The sequence below is a fragment of the Bombina bombina genome, chromosome 6, assembly GCF_027579735.1.
Source record: "Bombina bombina isolate aBomBom1 chromosome 6, aBomBom1.pri, whole genome shotgun sequence".
In the NCBI taxonomy this organism is placed as follows: Eukaryota; Metazoa; Chordata; class Amphibia; order Anura; family Bombinatoridae; genus Bombina; species Bombina bombina.
In genome coordinates this window covers 725,295,844-725,310,688 of record NC_069504.1, presented here as the reverse complement: position 1 = coordinate 725,310,688, position 14,845 = coordinate 725,295,844, and the positions used below count along the sequence as shown (strand labels likewise).

At 34.0% G+C, this 14,845-nt stretch overlaps 1 protein-coding gene across 2 annotated transcripts in view; it reads left to right on the top strand.

Moving 5' to 3' along the window:
* Nucleotides 1-367: 367 nt before the first annotated feature.
* The window catches only part of S1PR5 (sphingosine-1-phosphate receptor 5), a 44,160-nt gene continuing 29,682 nt past the window's right edge, over nt 368-14,845 (top strand). Inside the window, exon 1 of one of the 2 annotated variants that reach the window (XM_053717925.1) lies at nt 368-496. The gene's annotated coding sequence lies outside the window, so the exon portion shown is untranslated. The remainder of the gene's footprint in view (nt 497-14,845) is intronic. The other variant, XM_053717924.1, reaches the window with a different exon arrangement.

Here is a 14,845-nt window from a genome sequence, read left to right as displayed (position 1 = left end):
TAATTATAAACCTGAAAGATGGAAAGAGATAAAAGAAAGAAGGAGCAATGGGTGGGAGAAAGAAAGAAAGATGTGAGTGAGTGAGAGAGTGTGAGAGTGAGTGAGAGAGAGTGAGTGAGAGTGTGAGAGAGAGAGAGAGAGAGAGAGAGAGAGAGAGAGAGAGAGAGAGAGAGAGAGAGAGAGAGAGAGAGAGAGAGAGAGAGAGAGAGAGAGAGAGAGAGAGAATGAAACCTGTCATGCAGTTACAATCCTACTTGGGAGTAAGGTTTATATAAAGTGGAGAGACAAAGTATGTTAGGGGGAGAGGGAGGGGGAGCAGCAGCAATTCATCTTTTTCTTTTTGAGCTTTGCCATTGCTCAGTGGCTGGGGCAGGGCAGCACAGTGCTGGAGGGGCGGGAGGAGGTCTCAGCGTTATCCTCTCCAGCTTCAAGCCGGACCCCACACACTCCTCTGGGAAGTTAAAATCTTGTCTGCTGGATATTCTCTCCCTGCCAGGTAAGTCTTTTGTTCATGTTTGTATTCTTTTACCATTAAGAGACCAACCCCACACGCCACAGCAATCCCCAAAACTCTACAAACCTTAAAGCTTTGTCTTATCTGTAAAAAGCAGCACAAAAATCGCAGCAGGGAGATGGCCAGGACTTAGATCTATTTCCTTGTTTTAAGTACCGTGTAGGTAACTAATTTAGCAGATTTTTATACCTTCTACTGTAAGTGTCTGCAGGGTAGAGGGCAAGGTTTGCAGTTTTGGATTGCTCCCCCCCCCCCCCGTGCTCCCTCTTATCCATGTTCCAATGAGTATTAGAGTGTAAGCTCTCCTGGGCAACACTATCATTATTATTCTTATTATTATTTATTAATCTTTGGGTTTGTCTGCTCTGTGTATTATATTGCTAGCACTGCAAGACATTATGATTATCTTCTCGCAATTGTTCATGCTCCCTCTGTATTGAATATTTCTTTTTCTGTATTAGTCTAGTTTTACTCGCTGTATTGTATTTGGTTTTCTCTGCATGTTTTGAGTTATAGTCAATTCCCAGGCTTCACATCTCCTAGTGGTCCCTCTTTACATCTCTAGTACAGCATTTTAGAGTGTAAGCTCTGCAGGTCGTTATTTGTGTAATGACATTTAGTATTTGAATGACACTTTTGTTTGTTACTTGGCACATTGAGCAATCAGAAATTGTTTTTATGTTGGAAAAAAATAAAACGTGTTAACTTGTTTTTTTTTTTTTTTTTTTTAAAGCTGATAATTACCTTTCAGTGCAGGCTTTTACATGCAAAATTGCAGAATCATTCATGTTACTTAATGAAGTTTGGGAAAATTATTGACTTATATATCAGTTATTTTGTTTGCAGAAATTTGCACGCTGTATGTGAGTATTTTTTTTCTAGCAAAAAATGTATGGTTAATGGTAAATGTGGAGTTGTAAAGAAGCCACAAATTATTGATTTAGTTAATACAAGCTAATATGATTGGTAACTTGCTGTCTGAATTTGCACTTAGATAGACCGATAGAAACATAGATTAGATGATGGATTGATAGATAGATAGATAGATAGATAGATAGAGCTATTGAGTCATATATATATATATATATAGATAGATAGATAGATTTAATACATTGATAGATTAGATAGATATATTAATGATAGATAGATGATATATTATGATATAGAGATATATTTGATTGATAGATAGATAGATAAATAGATAGATATTGAGTAATATACATATATATAGAAATAGATGGATAGAGAGAGAGATAAAGAGATATATAGATATAGAGAGATTGATAGATGATAGATAGATGTAATACATTGATAGATTAGATAGATATATTGATGATAGATGATAGATAGATTATGATATATATATATATATTTGATAGATAGATAGATATTGAGTCATATAGATATATATAGAAATAGATAGAGATAAAAAGATAGATAGATATAGAGAGATAGATTGATAGATGATAGAAAGACTAGATGTATATATATATATATATATATATATATATATATATTGAGTCATATAGAGATAGATATAAAAATAAATAGAAAGATATATAGATATGATACATTGATAGATTAGACAGATATATTGATGATAGATAGATGATAGATAGATTATGATATATAGATATATTTGATAGATAGATAGATAGATAGATAGATAGATAGATAGATAGATAGATATTGAGCCATATAGATATATATAGAAATAGATAGAGAAATAAAAAAGATAGATAGATATAGAGAGATAGATTGTTAGATGATAGACTAGATGTATATATATATATTGAGTCATATAAAGATAGATATAAAAATAAATAGAAAGATGTATAGATTTGATACATTGATATATTGACAGAAATAGAGAGGTGATAGGTATTTAGGTTAACAGATATACCTTTTTAGACCTTTGACATGCTAATACAGATTCCCTGCTTTTTAAAAAAAAATTCGACCCACAGGGCCTAAGTCAAGTTGCCTTCTCAACAGCTGCTGTTATTTGCATTAAAATAATGCCTGCTAAAATCTATCAACAAATCTATTTTGACACAAACAGTGCAGCCCGGGGCAAGGTATATATATATATATATTTGTTTTGTTTAACACATTTTCTTTAAGGTTTGTTTTATTTTGCACAGAAATTTGTAAAAGAAAAAAAGAAATTTCAAAGGAAAATACATTTATTTATTTTATCAACAAAAAGAAACAAGCAACTTGTACTGTGCTTTTTATGAGCAGGGAAAACAGTTATTTGGTCATAATAGCACTTTATACCACTGTACAGCCTGCAAATGCCTTGGACAGCTCACTCTGTGATTTACAGTACAGTGACACATAAATAACATGGTGAGAAGGACATGTGTTTGACATTGAAGAATGTCAAGTTCAACATTTGTTTTAAAGTCACCTTAAAGGGATATGAATCCCCATTTTTTTATTTAATGATTGAGATAGAGCATGTGTTTTTAAATAACTTTCCAATTTACTTTCATTATCAAATTTGCCTCATTCGCTTGATATCCTTTTTTGAAGGTGCAGCAGTGCACTACTAGGGGCTAGCTCACTATATTGGGTGAACCAATGACAATAAAAATATTTTGCAGCCACTAGCTCATAGTTGTGCATTGCTGCCCCTGAGCCTACCTAGGTATACTTTTCAACAAAGGATTCCAAGAGAATGAAGCACATTATATAATAGAATACATTTGCAAAGTTATTTAAAATTTCATGCTCTATTTGAACCATGAAAGTTTAATTTTGTCTTTACCGTCCCTTTAATATAAGTTTGTTTTCTAAAATTTCAGGATGGGATAAAAAAAATAATCAATTCTACAAACAATATTTATTAATGCTCTTGAAAAACCCAATATGTGTATTCCTGCAAATATTTAATAATCATACTTTATACTCCGCCAGTTATCTGTTTTTATTTAATTTCTTTACAAATGTAAGCTAAAAGCACTAAGATTAGACTATAGCTATGTCGGGAATCCTGATATATGTGTTCAAAAACCCAAACTGGCATATACTTTTGACATCTATCCAATATGGCTGATAATTTAATGAGTAAATATTTTATGTAAAAAAACAACCCACTTTATTAAAATTGTTATTTTGTGAAGTGCATGAAATTGTTGCCAAAAAAAGTTTTGCCAGTTACTTGAATTCATGTTGCTATTATGGGAACCTTAATGTGAGAAGGAAGAGACTAACGTAAAAAATAGAAGTCAGCAGAGAGAGAAGAAAAATTAGCATTATTTGGCAATTTTTTTTAAAATATGAATGACATAATTCATCAACTTAATGTATTTTATTTTACAAACTCCTCTGTTTTACTATCTGTTAAACCCTCCATGAGTATGCTCTAATCACTGGTTATATCTCCATCTGGAGTGCAACTATGACAATGTATTTAACCCCTTTTAAACAGTTAAACACATAGGGCTAGATTACAAGTGGAGCTCAATTGTTTGCGCACGCGCAATAAGGGGTATATCACGAGGGTTTGCGCTCGAAAGTAAACGCGATCATGTGAGCGCAATCACAATTTAGCCTAGAATGATTACTGCTATTTCAGAGCTCAGGGTAACTGTTTTTGAAAGTTGTATAAAACACATAAAAATACATTACAAAGTACACTTACACTCATAATAACACTGTCTAATAAAAAGGGCTTCATTATAGAGATACATACATATACTGTACATTGTCTCTGTTGACTTCTATGGGGGAATGCGTTAATGCGCACGCAATAGTCTAAGTTCGGATTTTTGCGCTAGTCAGGTTACCGCTAGAGCGAAACCAGTTTACTTTCAACTTGTAAATCTTACTTCTAGTGCAGTTAGCGCTCTAGTAGAAGCGCAAAATACCAGTCCACTTATAATTTAGCCCATAGTAAAAGACAGGATTTTGTTTAAAAATAAAATGTTCTAAAGAAACAGAGCATTAAATATTTAGAATAGATTTTTCTGTTGCAATCTAATGATATACTGTAGTAACCATTTATAAACCAGATAATGCCCATTTCCCTGAGTATCCACTATTAGTACTTTAAGTATTTAAGGTTAATTCAATTAATTTCATTCAATTAAGTCCCTCCCTCTTTACTATTCTAGCACACAAAGCACAGAATTAGCTTATTGTGCCACTAATTTTAAAATTCTGCCGTTAAGACAAAATAATGCCCATTTCTGATTTAGAGAAATATGGTAAATGCAGTGTATAACCAGGGGGGAATGGTTTACACTGAGAATAGCTCTGTCTTGTTCATACATTATTATTATTCTTCTTCTTTATTTATAAAGTGCCAACAGATTCCGCAGCACTGAATTAAGAAATATTTCCTGGTGAGAATGTAAAAATAGCTAAATCTAAATGATGCTTTTATTTGGCGCTAACATTTTTCAATTTCTTTAATGCTGTGTATGAAAACTTTGTCATGAAGGCTCCCTAACAGGCCAGATTTTAAGGATATCTGAACTAGTTATGGTTATTTTGCCTGCTCTCACCCAAGGTAATCCTGAAAATCTGGCCTGTTAGGGAGGCCGGAGAACAGGTTTTAAAACCAGTGATCTAGATCCATTAAGCCAGGAATGGCATCGCCAGTCACCCAATATCTGTCATTCTTTGAAACCTATTCACTAACATTGGCCCTTTAGTAAATTGGCCCATAGAACCGCAAAGGAATTGGAGCGATAGGCTGTTAGATAGGCTGTTTCTGATCTAGTATCTAGGGGACTTGTGTTATTACTCCTGTAGTTGACTATGCTCAGAGAAGTTCTCAGGTCTGTGAGACTGAATCTGAATGGATCATGTTAGCTGAGCTTCTTGTATTAAATCTGCAATTTAATTAGTTGTTCTTTTTTTAAATGTGGGGGGCTTATCCTCTGAGTGATGTCAAGTTGTAAACTAATTGCCATAGTAATCGATGGGCTTGCTATCAATAATCCTTTAAAGGGATAGTGTAGACAAAATTAAACTTTCATTATTCAGATAGAACATGCAATTTTAAGCAACTTTCTAATTTACTCATAATATTAATTTGTCTTCATTCTCTTGCTATCTTTATTTGAATGTAAGCTTAGGAGCCGGACCATTTTTTATTCTGCACCTGGGTTGCTGATTGGTGGCTACATTTAGACTACCCTGGTGCTGAACAAAAAATGGCCCGGGTTCTATGCTTACAGTCTTGCCTTTTCAAATAAAGATACCAAGAGAACAAAGAAAAAATGGTAATAGGAGTAAATTAGAAAGTTGCTTTAAATTGCATGTTCTATCCGAATAAATAATAATAATAATAATTTATTAACTAATCTTTTAAAAACTGCTTGCATTTGAGCTTTAAAAAACAATTTAGAAATATGTAGCTTCTTTAAAAATTAGCAAAAATGTATAATCACATTATAAATATCCGTTCAAGGCAAACTTACCAGTTTTAAGTAGAGACTGAAACACTTGTTTTTCTTACACTATAGAGTGAGATAATGTTTTATGCATTTTGCACAGACCCTTGACAAAAGTTAGGCATTGAAATTGTACCTAATTAAAATTGTTTTGCTGTATACACTTTTAAAAAATAAAATAAAAAAACAAAGTCTAAACTAAAACTCTGATTTAACTGGTTTCAATAACGTATCCAAATAAATTGAGTTTAATTTATATTAGACTTCATATTTAGTATTTTATAAAGATTTATATAGGGTAATAATTCTTATTTAAGTTGCTTCAAGGTTTTAAAAAAGTGAAACTCTCCTTTTCTATATTATTGCACTACGTTATCTTGCCTTCTAATCTGAAAATATAGTGAATAGCCCAAAGGGAGCTACTGAACGAATAATAATGAGATTTTAACTTTTATGAATTCTCCATGGGAACTTGCAAAACTGGCAGACCTTGTATTAGTATATTGTTAGAAAAAAACCTTTGATCAGTTTAGACAAATGTTGTTTCAAAAGTTCTGAGAAACTTACGTTTGATTAAAAAAATATTGACTTGCTCTGATTTTAATAAAATAAATAATAATTTTGCCATATTACAATAATCTGCATGAAATTGATCACATAATATTGAAATGTATATGCTGAATACTTATGTCTTACATTGGGATGTAATGAATCCATTAATTAGTCAATCTTAGTTAATTAAAGAAAGAAAAAAAACTAACAGAAATGATTTTATTTTGAGGATCTTTTCCCAGTTTCAAATATCTATTTCAGTTGCTATAGTTTGATATGGAAGGTAGTAATTACAAATTGTATTCACAATAAATAATATATAAATAATAAATAAAAAAAGCTACTATTATGAAAACACAAATAAATGTATATATTACATCTAAAGGAACATCGAGTAAGCTATTGAAATTCACAACTGTTTATTTCATAACATTTAGAAGCATTTTATTGGCAGACGGTTTGAGTTGTCACTGCAGGAATAATTGCTTTTAACGTGTGCATTACTTGTTGCTAATACTGCAAAACATTTCATATGTATGTAGTTGCCTCCCTGTGCTCTGAGATAACATGACGCATGCATGCGCAGTAGACAGCCGCGTGCGCGTGTGACCTAAATAGAAAACGTATCTACAGCAGATCACATGGTGATACTTATTGTAGCATTCAATGGAAATGTTTTTTAATGCAAATGCAAGTAAATTGCTAACTTGCTTTTAAAGGGACATCCTAATGTAATAATTAAATTATCTAATTAGTTAGAGCATTGTATTATTATTAACAGAATAATGACTAGTAACTATGGGATCGATCACAATACTTTAGAAAAACTTATCAAATGATTTATCTACAAAAAAATCCCCTAGACTTTAAGGGTGCTTTTCTGTTGAAAACCATTTGAAAAGCTTTTCTAAAGGATTATGATGGGCCCTATGTTTTAAGAAGGATACGCAGTGTACGGCAATGCATTTGCAGGAATTTAACGTAAACAGTTTCAAAGGAGAATTCATTAAAGGGATATGAATCCCCAAAATGTTCTTTTGTCATTCAGACAGAGCATACAGTTTTATTTTTTTTCCAATTTACTTCTATGATCAAATTTGCTTTGTTCCCATGGTATTCTTTGTTGAAGAGATACCCAAGTAGATGTCTGGAGCACTACATTGCAGTAAATAGTGCTGCCATCTAGTGTTCTTGCAAATGGATAACACTTACTAAACTGCTGTTATATAGTGCTCCAGACACACATGCATGCGTCTGAGCTTACATCTCTGCTTTTCAAAGAAGGATACCAAGGAATGAAGAAAAAGTGATAATAGAAGTCATTTATTTAATTGTGTGTAGTAAAAACAACTATGTAATATACCTTCACTGTTTATTTTGCTCCCTTTTCCAGTAAATTAAATCTAGAAACTGTGGGCTTTCAATTCCCCTGAGTTGCTATAAAGTAATGAGCACAACCAATTTGGGAGAAATAAGTGTACAAACAATGGCTGTGTGTGAACTATAGCAAGTTTAAAGGGACCTTAATAGCTAAATTTAAATTTCTATATTCTGCACAACTGTTGTTTGTACATTTCAATCAGTAATTGACCTCAGCAGAAGAGATCTGCTAAGGCAAACCTAGGTTTCAATATGGCATGGACCATCACTTTAAAGACACTAAAGTATTTTATGGAAACTAAAACGTTTTCACTATTAAACAACTAATATATGGGTAGAACAAGTTGGGTGCAAAAATATTAGCACTATTGAGCGATAACACTGTTCCAGTTACATCAATAACGTTCCTATTCTTGCACTCATATTACAAGTTTAAAGTTAAAAGTTATCTCTCGAATGAAAGCCTCAAGCACACTAACATATGCAGGTGACCCTCTATTGATATACTTCTATGGGGAGCTACAAAACCCTTTTCTGTCTTTCGCTCAAGCGCTAGCATTGCTCTTCACTCGGAATAAAATGTTATTTTTATTTTGTGTGTGTGTGTGTATATCTATCTATCTATCTATCTATCATCTATCTATCTATCTATCTATCTATCTATCTAATCTAATATATAATCTAGCTAATCTATCTAGCATAACAATGCTATTTAATGTATTTTTATTTTAAAAAACAAAAAAATAGTGTTAACATTGTGTTAAGGGGACATGGTATATGACAAGGTGTTTGACAGGGAAGTGCTCAAAGACGTTTTTATATATATATATATATATATATATATATATATATATATATACACACATACATATATATACACACACCTTGTCATATATCATATCCCTTTAAAACACTTTTTATACATTTATTTCTATAATAAACATATATTTTACATTTTATATGTGTGTGTCTTTATTTCAATATGTTTTATTATACTTTTATTTTAGCTTTTTTAACTCTGTTATGTGTTGCGCTTGCGTAACACATAACTCACAACTTGTAAAATTGATTGATGTTTAATGCGGCCTTCCCTTCTCAGAGAGTCAGCACTGGCTTCTATGACTCAAATTATGTCTTAAGCCAGCAGACATGGCGTTTGTAACATGATTCACCTAGCATATGTGCATATGCCACTATAACAGTAATAACTTTTACTAGAAGCATTTTTTGCTAATGGAAGAATATTGCAAATTTTTTTCCTATTTAAAACTGAAATGCACCTATGAACATTTTAATTTTCACCTTTTTCCCTTTAATGTAAACTATTGCAGTACATATTTATTTTGTATATTGCCAACTGCAGTTAACCTCTAATAATCTGTTTTTTTTTAACTGATTCCAGTGAGATTAGAGAGCAACCTCCAGATTTCTGCATCATTACTATGCAACATGCTACACACTTATTGCCATACCTGGAACATTCAGAATAAGCTGCCCTTAGGATGTTTTGTATGGGTGAGGCTTTGTACGGTTACTGCTATTCAGTTGAGCAGTGCATTTTGCATTTTTAGCATACAGGGTCCGATTAAACAAGCCTCAAATGGTGCCTAATGCATCTGTTTCCACGCAAGCCTTCAGGCTCGCCAGAAAAGGAGTTAAGAAGCAGCGGTATTAAGACAGCTGCTCCTTAACTCATCTGCTGCCTCTGAAGCTACGGACATCAATCCACCCAATCGAATACGATCGGGTTGATTGACACCCCCTGCTAGCGGCTGATTGACCGCAAATCTGCAGGGGGCGGCATTGCACAAGCAGTTCACCAGAACTGCTTGTGCAATGTTAAATGCTGACAGCGTATGCTGTCGGCATTCAGCGCGGAAATGATTCGCTATAGCGAATCATGTCCGCCCGGGTATGATAAATCTACCCCATAGTGTACACTTTATCTACTTATATGTAGTGCATTTTTTCCCATGTTTTTATAATTATGAAAATACATTTTATAACATGACTATTAGTTCTAAAAATAAGAACTAGAAACACTGTTGATAATTATCCTTGTTTTATATTAATATAACACACACACATGAACACACAAATACAAACACATGTGCACACGCAAACCGCACATGCACAGACTTTCATAGCATATGTGCATATACCGCTGCAAAACAGTAATCATTTTATTTGAAGCCTGTTTGCTAATGGAAATGTACTGCAAAAATGCTTCTATTTTAAACTGAACTTCACCTGTGCACATTTACATTTTCACCATTCTATCCCTTCAAGGCACAAATTGTTCAACTATTTAGCTGGATTTTCACTAGGTTTACCCACTTGCTCATTACATTTTACAGCTGCACAAAAAGTTTGTCAAGTGTTTAGTGGAAACCTCCCCCTTTTTTTGTCCAGCAACTTTGCCATTCCTAGAGAATGTTGCCTAGCAATTCAAATAGGATGGCGTAATTGTTTTTCCCTTGCAAACTTTACCTGATATCAACTCACTTCTAGAATCACACACATAGAATTTTAAATATGTGCTAAACTGATTAATTTAAAGCCACCTATATCTAGCTAATATATATATATATATATATATATATATATATATATATATATATTAATAAATACATTTGTATAATTATGAATTATTACTTCATTATATAATATTTGAGTATTTAATATATTACATATTCATAAGTACCTTTTATGTAAAATATTAGAGCCAAAATAATTCTTAATTATTCATATGCTTTTATTGAGTGAGGTTGTGTTTATTATGTTTTAAATGCGTTTCAGATTTGTGAAATACCAGTCATAAAGGGCATTTTAATTTTTTATTTTATTGTTTGGAGAGTACAGGGCCTGACTAGGAAATCAGACCGGCCTTGGAAATTTTGAAAGACCAGCCCAGCTGAGTGATCAAAGGGATATGAAACCCTGAATGTAGCCACCAATCAGCAAGTGCTACCCAGGGTCTGAACCAAAAATGATCTGGCTCCTAAGCTTACATTCCTGCTTTTAAAATTAAGATACTAAGAGAATGAAGAAAAATTGATTATAGGAGTATATTAGAAAGTTGCTTAAAGTGATAGAAAAGTCAAAATTAAACTTGCATGATTTAGAGAGAGCATGTCATTTTAAGACATGTTTAAATCCACTTCAATTTTCAAACGTGCTTCATTCTCTTAGTATCCTTTGTTGAAAACGAATATGCACATATCCTAGACTAGTGGGAGCTAGCTGCTGATTGGTGCCTGCACACATTTGTCTCTTGTGATTGGCTGACTATATGTGTTTAGCTAGCTGCCAGTAGTGCAATGCTGTTACTTCAGCAAAGGATAACAAGACAATGAAACACATTTGATAATAGAAGTAAATTGGAAAGTTGTTTAAAATTGTATGTTCTATCCAAATCAGTTTTCTTCTGATCAGAGTAGCAAGTGATTGCACACTGCACTCTATTAGGCATGAACATTATTTTGCGCTTTGTTAATCTTTAGTACAACAAAGCCTAAAAATGGCAGAGAAAAAGTGTAATATACAAATATCTGTATTTGAGTGTTGCACATTTTTTGCAAATAAGTCCAATGCCATAAATAGCCAAACTGGTTAGCCCTTCCATTTTCAGGCTTTGTTTCACTAACGAATAATTACGCCCAAATAATGCACATGCCTACACTATAAAATACTTTTCACAGTTGTTTGATCAGTAATTTTGCACTCTTGGGTGAGTTCAAATATTTCAGTGGGCTTTCTTTAAACACAACTATTTTTGGAACTTTCAAGATTTGCGTCTTTCCGTTATCTTTATTGCTCTTGTCTCCTCTGTCATATCAAGTTTACAGAGGAAAAGTATATTTAAAACAGGAAGTGAAATGATGACAGACTACATAAACATGATATTTTTGTCACGTTTCAAGAAAATTTAAATTTTGTTCTTCTTTGACCAAAATACATAAATGAAGGTATTTTTTTTCCTGTTTTTATTTTTTATATTTAGATATATTTTAAGTTGAAAAAGAGACAGTTTCTTTGACAGACGGGCACTAAGGACTAAGAAAATGGCTTTGTATTTCCTTTTCCTGAAAGTTATTTTCTAGACTAATGAGTGATAGGGGGGAAAAAAAGGAATGTCTGTGTGCGTGTGTATCGTGTAAGGAGAGAAGTGTTTGTGTGAGTGTGTGACCCTGTGTGCTTTGTGTGATTTGAGATCACTGTTTTATGTTTGCATTATTTCATAAGTGAATTGGAAAGTGTTAAAGGTGATGGAAATCGGGGGCGTGACCAAGCCGCAGACAGGTTCAGACGCACAACTACTTAGCTCCTCTTAATATTTGCAAAAGTAGAGTTTTTCACTAACTATATTTTCAGCTTTTGCTATTATAACTGTACCTGCCTCACAAGGAGTCATTCCTGATTCTAGTGATATCACTTTTATAGCAACTGTATCTAACGGAAGATAGAATTGAGCGCGACTAAGAAGAACTACTGCGGCCCATTTCACAGTAACATCTACCCCCCCCCCTCCCGGTTTGAGGGCTAACCGGGTAGAGCGGTATATACTACTCAAATCTACCGGAGGGTGCAGCAACTTTCAGGCGCTTCTTGAGGACTTGGAGTGTCGGATGTTCCATGATTATGAGGATCTTTCTGGCCTTCTTAGGGCTGTTAGAACACAGGACACTAATAATAATAGCTTCCATAGCTTCCATGACATCAGAAATGCAAGTGGGGAAGGAGAAAGTTGCGTATTTAAAATGACGGAGGAGATGGTAGATAGCACTTGCAGCACAGAATCTCAAACCGTCACAAATGAATACCATACCATCGCTGAAAACACGGACGCCAGCTTATATTGGGCCTCTGGGCTAGAAGAGCAGCATCTTGCTCCCCTACTGGAGAATAGACCTACCACCGACGGCTATATCCCTGCCATACTAGGTGAGAGATACTATGTGGAATTTGCATCAGGCAGAAATCGAGATGGTGCGGCCGGCCTCCTGATGGGCTTTAGCAATTATACCAGAGTTTGGAGCATCTGCGATCAGGCACCCGCTTTACGGGGGAGGTATGGACTTATGGGTAGACTTAAGAAGATAAAAAATACCAGCACATGGATTCGGGCTGACCCGCAATTACTAACTGACACCACCCTAACCAATCTGTACCACGCTGTTCGAAACCAAATTGCCCTAAAATTGATCCAGCACTTGGGACTACCCAGTAACTCTTGGCACTCGAGACGTTTTCCTGCCTCTGGTGTGGGTTGACTGAACTTTACCCTATCCCTTATTGGGGTTATATGGCCTTGAGGAAACGTTTGTTATAGTTAATCTCTCCAGTTGTGGGTCTTTTTTTTTATCTCTAACTAGCTTTAACCCAGTGATCTATATAATAATTTTTTGACAATGTAATTTACATGTTTCACTAAAGTAGCGTGTAACCTATACCACCATATATTTGTATTGCAGTTTATATGTTTAGATCTGAAAGTCAGAGTTAAATTATACTGTAACAGCCTATAGCTATTCGCATAGATAGATTTGAATGCATGCCTTCCCTTCTGACAAGCCCCCATACACTATATATAACTAACTTGGGAGACTTTATCTGCACACATTAATAGAATTTTGTAAGTACCTTTTTACCTTCACTAAATACCTCCAAGATGTTTGACAAAGCAAATATAATTTGAATGTATAGATGTTTACCAGCTATAATGTTAGCTCCATAATTTCAATACTTGGGGACTTTTCCCATGGATCTCATCTTGATACGGTACCCCCATGTACCAATTTAGATGCTCCAAACAAGAGAATCCTAGATTATGCCCTGCACCATTCATAGCGCTTTTATATATTATATGAAGGTCCTCCAATATATATCACTCTACAACTCTCCTTGTCTTATACTCAAGACCCTCCAGTTGTGGATATCTTATGTTACCATAACTTGTCTAAATCTCATATCGCAATGGAACCGTAGACTCTTCAGCTGTTTCTTCATAATAATGTTTTACTGATTTTAAATATGCCTTATGTTTTTTCCTACCCTCTTAAGCATATAACAAAGCTCCCATGATTGCCCATACAATTACTTATAGCTTCCAAAAAGGATATTTCTTGTCTTTGTCAATAGAGCTTTATCTACTACAATTTGATCCATATTGAGGGTTCTATATCCTACACTGCAACTCCTATGTACTTCTATATGCTTGCTTTTACATGCACCCTTGTACCTTAACACCGCTAGCACTGGTATCAGCACAAGGTGTACTTTTCACATTATGCAGACTATAGTTTACCCCGCATTGAACATTCAATTAATGACCACTATAGGTTTGAAGGGGATACCCTCTAATTAAAGGGACACTGAACCCAATTTTTTTCTTTTGTGATTCAGATAGAGCATGCAATTTTAAGCAACTTTCTAATTTACTCCTATTATCAATTTGTCTTCGTTCTCTTGCTATCTTTATTTGGAAAAGAAGGCATCTAAGCTTTTTTCTTAGTTCAGCACTCTGGTCAGCACTTTTTTATTGGTGGATGAATTTATCCACCAATCAGCAAGGACAACCCAGGTTGTTCACCAAAAATGGGCCGGCATCTAAACTTACATTCTTGCATTTCAAATAAAGATACCAAGAGAATAAAGAAAATTTGATAATAGGAGTAAATTAGAAAGTTGCTTAAAATGTCATGCTCTATCCGAATCATGAAAGAAAAAAAAATTGGGTTCAGTGTCCCTTTAAGCTGTAGTCTACGGTTAGATGGTTTGTACCCACCCTGTAGATTCGATCTCAGACTGTCTCTATTAGTGTACTAGCCCTCTCTATATATATTTCATATTAAACATCAGTTGCTAAACCATCTATGTATTACATCTCAGTACCTTATATCCATCCAACTCATATAGCGGTGCTTACCCGCTGAACTCCCCCCTCCCCTTACTCACTTTACATTTATACAACAAGACCTCCAATTGTAAT